Below are 7,740 nucleotides of genomic sequence, written 5' to 3' on the forward strand. Positions count from 1 at the left end.
ACTACTGGCCATGCTGACTAGGAATGATGGGAGCTGTAGCCCAACAACATCTAGGGACCCAAGGTTGAGAAAGGCTGCTCCAAAAGCTTGCCTAGAAGGGAATATGGCCTCTTGGGTTGAAAAGGTTTGAGATCCTCTGAATGAATACCTGAAACCAGTCAACTGCTCTACAACCCTTTGCAAAATATACAATTTATTCAGCAAGAAGGACAACCTCCCCCCGTACCTTTTAGAATTAATATATATTAATCTGATACTACGAGGTTATCCTCTCCTGCCAGGGAAATATGACAGGAACAAATGTTTCAACCATTGTGTCTTCAGGTGCATGAATTTGTCTCCCATTGGCCTCATAAAAATATGTCTCTTGTGCATGAATCTAAAAAAGCTTTAGTGCCAAATAGTTAGGCCTCTCTGTGTGTGGAAAGTTTATTTTTCTTCCATTCTCAAAGGGTAGGTCACTCACTCTGATTAATTCAGTAGCTGTGTTCTCACTGTATCTTTTTCACAACATGGCTCCCACAGGAAAGATATACAGGGCAGTCACCTGAAAAGCATGGAAAATAAATTCAATGTGCAGGGATGTGTATCTAGGAGTCTGCGAAAGGCTTGGGAAATCATTGATGCAGAGGTTGATATTAGAAATCCTCTCATTCTGTAAGCCACCTGGTGAAATTTTCCGACTTCTACCTAACAATGCTGAAAAGGGCGAAAGCATATTATTCATCTCCTAAAATTTAACCTGCTGAAGGAGAGAACAAAGTCATTTTTCAAGCATGATGTTGAAAGGAAGTGGTGTCATGCACAACTGTTGTTTTCAACAAGATTTTGATGTGTGCATGTGGACAGAGGGTTAGCCTAGTTTCTCAGGTTGAGGGAGAGTCATGGGTCTGGGAACTATACAGGGAGAGGTGGTGTGGTATTGACCATTTGAGGTCGCCTGATGTTCCTGGAGCAGGGTGATTCTAGACAACGGTTATCATTATCTCTCAAACTATCTGCAGTTCCCTTCTCTGACCAACAACTCCAGTAGTTCAGGAAGCAGGCAACTAGTGCCTGATCTTGGGACCTTGTCCAGCCATGTATAACTGTCATTTTGTGTGCTAGATGGGAATGATCCAAAATAAGTGAAGGGTGCTTTGCTCCCGTTTCCGAAATGTAAGGTACTCTTTTGTGAGAAGATAATTGTTGAGGTGGATGAAGGGATTACCTAAAAGCACTGGCTGGCGGTGGCTAGAGCTGCCATTTTCTCTTCCCCCAATGCATCATGTTTGGATGGGCATCCATGATACCGCCAAATATTCTTAGGTTCTTCAGGGTTTAGGAACCACACAGAAGGTATGGGGGACTCTAGAACCTTTCCGTACAATACGGGCAGACAAGACAATCATACTGAAAGGGCAGAACCCACCCCCCTAAAATAGTGTTTAGGGTCTCTGGGTCCCAAAATTAAATGGGGTTTAGCAGCCATACAGAAGGTCAGAGGGACTCAAACCCCTTCCAAAAAGTTAGGGTCTGTATCCAGGACTTGGCCTGATCCAGCAGGCTGTTTTTATGTTCTGTATTGAACATTTGGGTGTAAATTCTCAACTCCCACCCTGAGAGGAATTGGTGCCATGTGCATTCCTAACCCCGATTGCTAGTGATTCAGTATTCATTGTTAGGGACCAGGCCATGAAACAGTATAGCAATATGGCTCATGCTAATATATTATTTATCCTAGTGTTTCTCTGACTTACTAGCTCTAAAACTGAAGCTTTATTTTATATTGAAAAGCAGGTTACTTCTTTGGGGCCTGTGCTCACCTTCACTTTCAGATGGAGAAAAATGTGTTCACTGATCATACTGTAAGAACTGAACAAATTCAACCTTTTTCCATGAAGATCTCATTTCCCTATCACTTTGTTTTGTCACATCCCCATTTGAACCAAATCAGTTAGCTCCTGGCTGGAACCTTCTGTTGTTTCTGCTTGATTACGTAGTATCTCTCTTGCTTTATGGGAAAATCCTTGCAAATGGATAAGGTAATTATGTGAACCTTTGAACCACTGTTTAAATATTTTGACAATTTCACTGTATGCATTCCGATCCCCAAATGTTCCATTAAACACCAGTTAATATAATTACACACATTTCTCTCCTGTTTCTCGGCAGCGAAACAATAGAAAATTACTGCTCAGAGACATGGAGGAAGAGTAAAATCAATCCAGTATAGTCTGACAATAAAATGAGATCTTACTGTTTGTGTTGAAATATTGAATGGTATCTTATGTCCTGAAGAGCGAGTGAGGGAACATTTTGAACCCTATGAGCGACAACAAGCAATTCATTTGCAACACTCTTTTTAAAAAATACCCTGTAGGATTTGATGAACCCAAGAACACTGTCCATTTTTGTTGTTGTTGGGAAACTGCAGGAGCAGCTAAAATAGATATTGATGTCTAAATCTAAAGTCCAAGTCATGCTATAAAACAAATATAAATAAACATAAAATGGTTATTGTGCTAGTTCTCACAAATAACAGCAATTTAGGCTTTGGCAAATGGTTGATTTTCATTATGAAACAACAGCTGATCAAGGAATGGGATGGGGATAGAAAGGGCAATGCAGTTGGTCCCCTTTAGCACAGCAGTGAGCCTGGATAGCTGAGTTGGTTGGTTAGATGCACTCAAAACATTTGTTTTTTGAATGTGAGTGTTTCTCTAAGCAATTAATGGACGTAGCACAAATTAGGTGCTGCTGACGGAAGTATTGATGAGAGGATTTAGTAAGTTTGTGCTACCTTGCATTCCACTCCTCATGAATTCTTGTTTAACTAGAAAAATGTCTGGCCATTTTACTCACCTCAAAACTGGAAGCTTGCCTCCAATATTTTTTGAGGTCAAGGTTAAATTCTTTCATGGGGAAATGAATCAAATCAGCTGCCATTTTGTTTTACGGAGGAAGATGGATTTTTGCATAAAAATAAAAAGATAATTCTGAATACCTTCTTCATTTTTAGCGATGCATCGCCAAGTTATAGCTGACATCATCCTGGGTAAGAGAAGATAATGTCAGAAGAATGGAGTAGATTTAGTTGATCGTTGCTGTCAGAGCTGGCTCCGGGTCCCAGCTCACCAAGGACCAACGCTAGCCGATAGTATATTATCAAAGTCTTTATTGAAGAATAGTTTCCATTTCAAAGCCTCAGCGTCCCAGCTCTACGTCTGAACTTTAGACCGGCGAAGCTCCATCTGAGTCTTCCCCCCCTGCGCACCAGTTTAAGACTCTAATCTTACTCCACCTCTTCCTTCTCTCTCTCTTCCTCTGGGTCCTACTACCCCCCGGGGTCTCCTCCCTCCTGGACTCTTCTGAGGCAGACGTTGACCCCTCTGACTCCTCCCCCTCTCTTCGGCGGGCTTTAGGACCTGGCTCCCTACCCGGGCTGCCCACCTTGCCGCCTTCCTGTACATTTGAACTTGGCGCGCGCGCGCGTTTAACTTTCCTGATGACAGTTTCCTCGCTCCCTGCCGAGGGTGTGGTCGCTCCTGCCTCACGTTCTCCCGCTGCCCGCGCGCCACCTGATCCCGATGCTTGGGACTCCTCCCCCCTACTGCCCTCTGGGGGGGACGCTGGTCCGGATTTCCAGCTGCTACTCTCTGAGTCCCCTCTGGCCCCTTCTTCCTGAGGTGCCCCCCTGGGCACTCCCCTTGCCCTGACCATGGGGGCCCCTTTCTGTGAATCTTCCGAGTCACTGGAGAGACTCAGAGACCTTGGACTGCTGTCTTCGCTGACATTTCCTTCAGACTCCTCCCCCTCGCTCTCCATTTCCTCCCTCTCCTGTGACTCTGCTCCTGAACCCCTGACAGTTGCATTAAAAATCTTTTCTTTAATCAATCTGCTGCTTCATTAATTGGGACCACATATTGAATGCATACAAAGCTAGCTGACAAATTAACTAACAGATTAATTTATCTGATTAACTGATTCAATGCGGAAGATCTATTAATGGGTAGAAACATAAGAACACAAGAAAAAGGCTTCTACATCAGATCAAATGCTTATTAAGTTCAAGGTCCTGTTTCCCACAGTGGCCAATCCGGTGCTTATAAGAAGCCCACAAGTACTCCCCAATGTGTTTTCCAGCAACTGGTGTTATGCCACTCATAGCCTTGTTGTTGTTTAGTCATTTAGTCGTGTCCGACTCTTCGGGACCCCATGGACCAGAGCACACCAGGCACTCCTGTCTTCCACTGCCTCCCGCAGTTTGGTCAAACTCATGCTGGTAGCTTCGAGAACACTGTCCAACCATCTCACCCTCTGTCATTCCCTTTTCCTTGTGCCCTCCATCTTTCCCAACATCAGGGTCTTTTCCAGGGAATCTTCTCTTCCCATGAGGTGGCCAAAGTATTGGAGCCTCAGCTTGAGGATCTGTCCTTCCAGTGAGCACTCAGGGCTGATTTCCTTAAGAATGGAGAGGTTTGATTTTCTTGCAGTGCATGGGACTCTCAAGAGTCTCCTCTAGAACTGTAATTCAAAAGCATCAATTCTTCAGCGATCAGCCTTCTTTATGGTCCATTTCTCATTTCCATACATCACTACTAGGAAAACCATAGCTTTAACTATACGGACCTCTGTCGGCAAGGTGATGTCTCTGCTTTTTAAGATGCTGTCATTGCTTTTCTCCCAAAAAGCAGGCGCCTTTTAATTTCATGACTGCTGTCACCATCTGCAGTGATCATGGAACCCAAGAAAGTAAAATCTCTCATTGCCTCCATTTCTTCCCCTTCTATTTGCCAGGAGGTGATGGGACCAGTGGCCATGATCTTCGTTTTTTTGATGTTGAGCTTCAGACCATATTTTGCGCTCTCCTTTTTCACCCTCATTAAAGGGTTCTTTAATTCCTCCTCACTTTCTGCCATCAAGGCTGTGTCATCTGCATATCTGAGGTTGTTGATATTTCTTCCAGCAATCTTAATTCTGGCTAGGGATTCATCCAGCCCAGCCTTTCGCATGATGAATTCTGCATTTAAGTTAAATAAGCAGGGAGGCAATATACAGCCTTGCCGTACTCCTTTCCCAATTTTTAACCAGTTAGTTGTTCCATATCCAGTTCTAACTGTCCCACATAGAGATTTCTCAGGAGACAGATGAGGTGATCAGGCACTCCCATTTCTTTAAGAACTTGCCATAGTTTGCTGTGGTCAACACAGTCAAAGGCTTTTGCATAGTCAATGAAGCAGAAGTAGATGTCTTTCTGGAACTCTCTAGCTTTCTCCATAATCCAGCGCATTTTTGCAACTTGGTCTCTGGTTCCTCTGCCTCTTCTAAATCCAGCTTGCACTTCTGGGAGTTCTCGGTCCATATATTTCTTGAGCCTTCCTTGTAGAATTTTAAGCATAACCTTGCTAGCTTGTGAAATGAGTGCAATTGTGTGGTAGTTGGAGCATTCTTTGGTGCTTCCCTTCTTTGGAATTGGGATGTAGACTGATCTTCTCCAATCCTCTCATAGCCTTAAGCTCCATCACTTTGTCCAATCCCCATTTAAAGCATCACTACATATTGTGGTAGTGAATTGTGGTAGAATCATGTCCCAACTGCCCTGGTGAATATATTGCATCAAATCTTTGCAATATTGGATCTTTGCAGTATTGGATTCTTGCAATTTTCTTGGCAAAATGACCCCTGCAGCAGCAGCAGCGAGGGGGAGTCGTACAGGAAAGATGGGCAGAATCGAATTACTTTTGTGATTCAGTTTCTTGAATGGCACCCACTGACAGATGGGCAACGGGATGCTGGTGGAACTCAGTATTTATTGACTAGTAAATCTGCCACAGCTTGGAACTTTGTTCTCAAGACATCTGTGCTGATGGAAACCTCATTGATTTTAAACAGCCACTTGTACCTGTAATGTTTAGGGCAGGAAAAGCAAAACAAAACTGTAGTGAGGTAGGACTTTGATTCTACTTTGCATTTTCTGAATTTAGCTTTATTCAGTGCTTCTCCCCACTGGCTGACTTTGGTGCTGTGCTCTCTCTCTCTGTGTGTGTGTAGGAGACTTAAACTATGCCTGTTGGCCTTTTGTTTCTTTCTGTTACTTCATTCACCTGATGGAATGACCCTTCCAAGACCTAAGAAGATTTCATTATATCTTTCTTTTTTACACTTCTTTTTTTGGAACATCATTTTTTTTTAAGGCTCTTCATTCCATGGTACCACCTGCTAATCTCTTCCCTCCCTTCATATTGAGAGCAAAGAGTTGACTTGTCTCCCATCCTTATCAAATTGCTGCTTTGTTCTATTCCCGTATCTCCAGGTTATTACATTTTATTCGCATAGTCTGCCTTTCTGCTCTGATTTTCATCTCATTTCATCTTAAAGCAGCCCTGTAGTCATGTCAGGCCTCTCGTGTTCACAGTACATCTTTTATCTCACAGGCATAAGAGTCCTATTTGCGTTGCAGTCCTGTACATCACCTGCTCAGCTACTAAGCCCTATTGATTTCAATGTGGCTTACAACTCAGGAAAGTGCTAGAGCATTGTAGCAAATGATAGCCTCCTCATCTACCACACATACCACAGTGTCAAAAGAAGAAGAAAATATCTACAGTTGTAATCTTGTAGACCTGGGAGTAAACCTCATTGATCATAGTAAGACTTACTTCTGAGTAAATGCACAAAGAATTGGGCTTTAAACCTTTGATGATTTGCTATCCAGGTAAGTTCATCTTAAATGACCTTGACTTCAATGTGATATTTCGTCATGAAGCTATAAAAATTGGATTGGATCCAGACTTAGTTGTGCCTAGGAATCTGGTTGCCAATTAGTTTCTGAGCCTAATTCAAAGTGCTGGTTGTTACCTCATGACCAGATTTTATTGGTCCACTAAATACAGGTTATCGCCAAAAGCAATACCTCAGGACCACAATACCTCAAGGACTGTCTCTCTCCATATGAACCAACTCAGACCCTGAGGTCATCATCTGAGGCCTTTTCTTTGTGTGCCTTCTCTGCAAGAGGCTTGTCTGGTGCCTTCGTTACATATCTTTAGATGCCTAGCAAAAACACTCCTCTTCTCCTAGGACTTTGGTTAATTATGGCGTATTAAACTGTATGTTGGGGGTGGTTATTATCTTTGTTTGTTATTATAGTACAGTGGTACCTCGGGTTACAAACGCTTCAGATTATAAACTCCGCTAACCCAGAAGTAGTACCTCAGGTTTACCTCAGGATGAGAACAGAAATCATGTGGCAGCAGCGGCGGGAAGCCTCATTAGCTAAAGTGGTACCTCAGGTTAAGAACAGTTTCAGGTTAAGAATGGACCTCCGGAACAAATGAAGTTCTTAACCAGAGGTACCACTGTATGTATTTTTGTGTTTTTATATTGTAAACTATCCAGAGAGCTGCGAACTTTGATGGTTAGCCGTGTTTCCGACTGCATATTCAAAAGGGGGGGGGGGAGAGATTTTTTTCCTCATCAAAAACTGAATTGAACCAAATCTACCCCCTATTCCTAATCATGCTTAGAGTAGACCTATTGAAATCAGTTGAGCTTAAGTGGTCCTTAGATATTGGGACTCTAGCTTCCATCAGTCCTGACTATTGACTATTCTGACTGGGATTGATGCAAGCTGGAGTCAGAGAACAGCTGGGGGGGGCACATCTTTCCCACCCCTGTGTTGGATGGTTAGACTAGGGAGTCCTACGTTAAACTGCCCTTTCAGACACAGAGGATATTGGGTAACCTTGGGTAGTCACC

The sequence above is a fragment of the Podarcis tiliguerta genome, assembly GCF_965153285.1.
Source record: "Podarcis tiliguerta genome assembly, chromosome: 7".
NCBI lineage: Eukaryota > Metazoa > Chordata > Lepidosauria > Squamata > Lacertidae > Podarcis > Podarcis tiliguerta.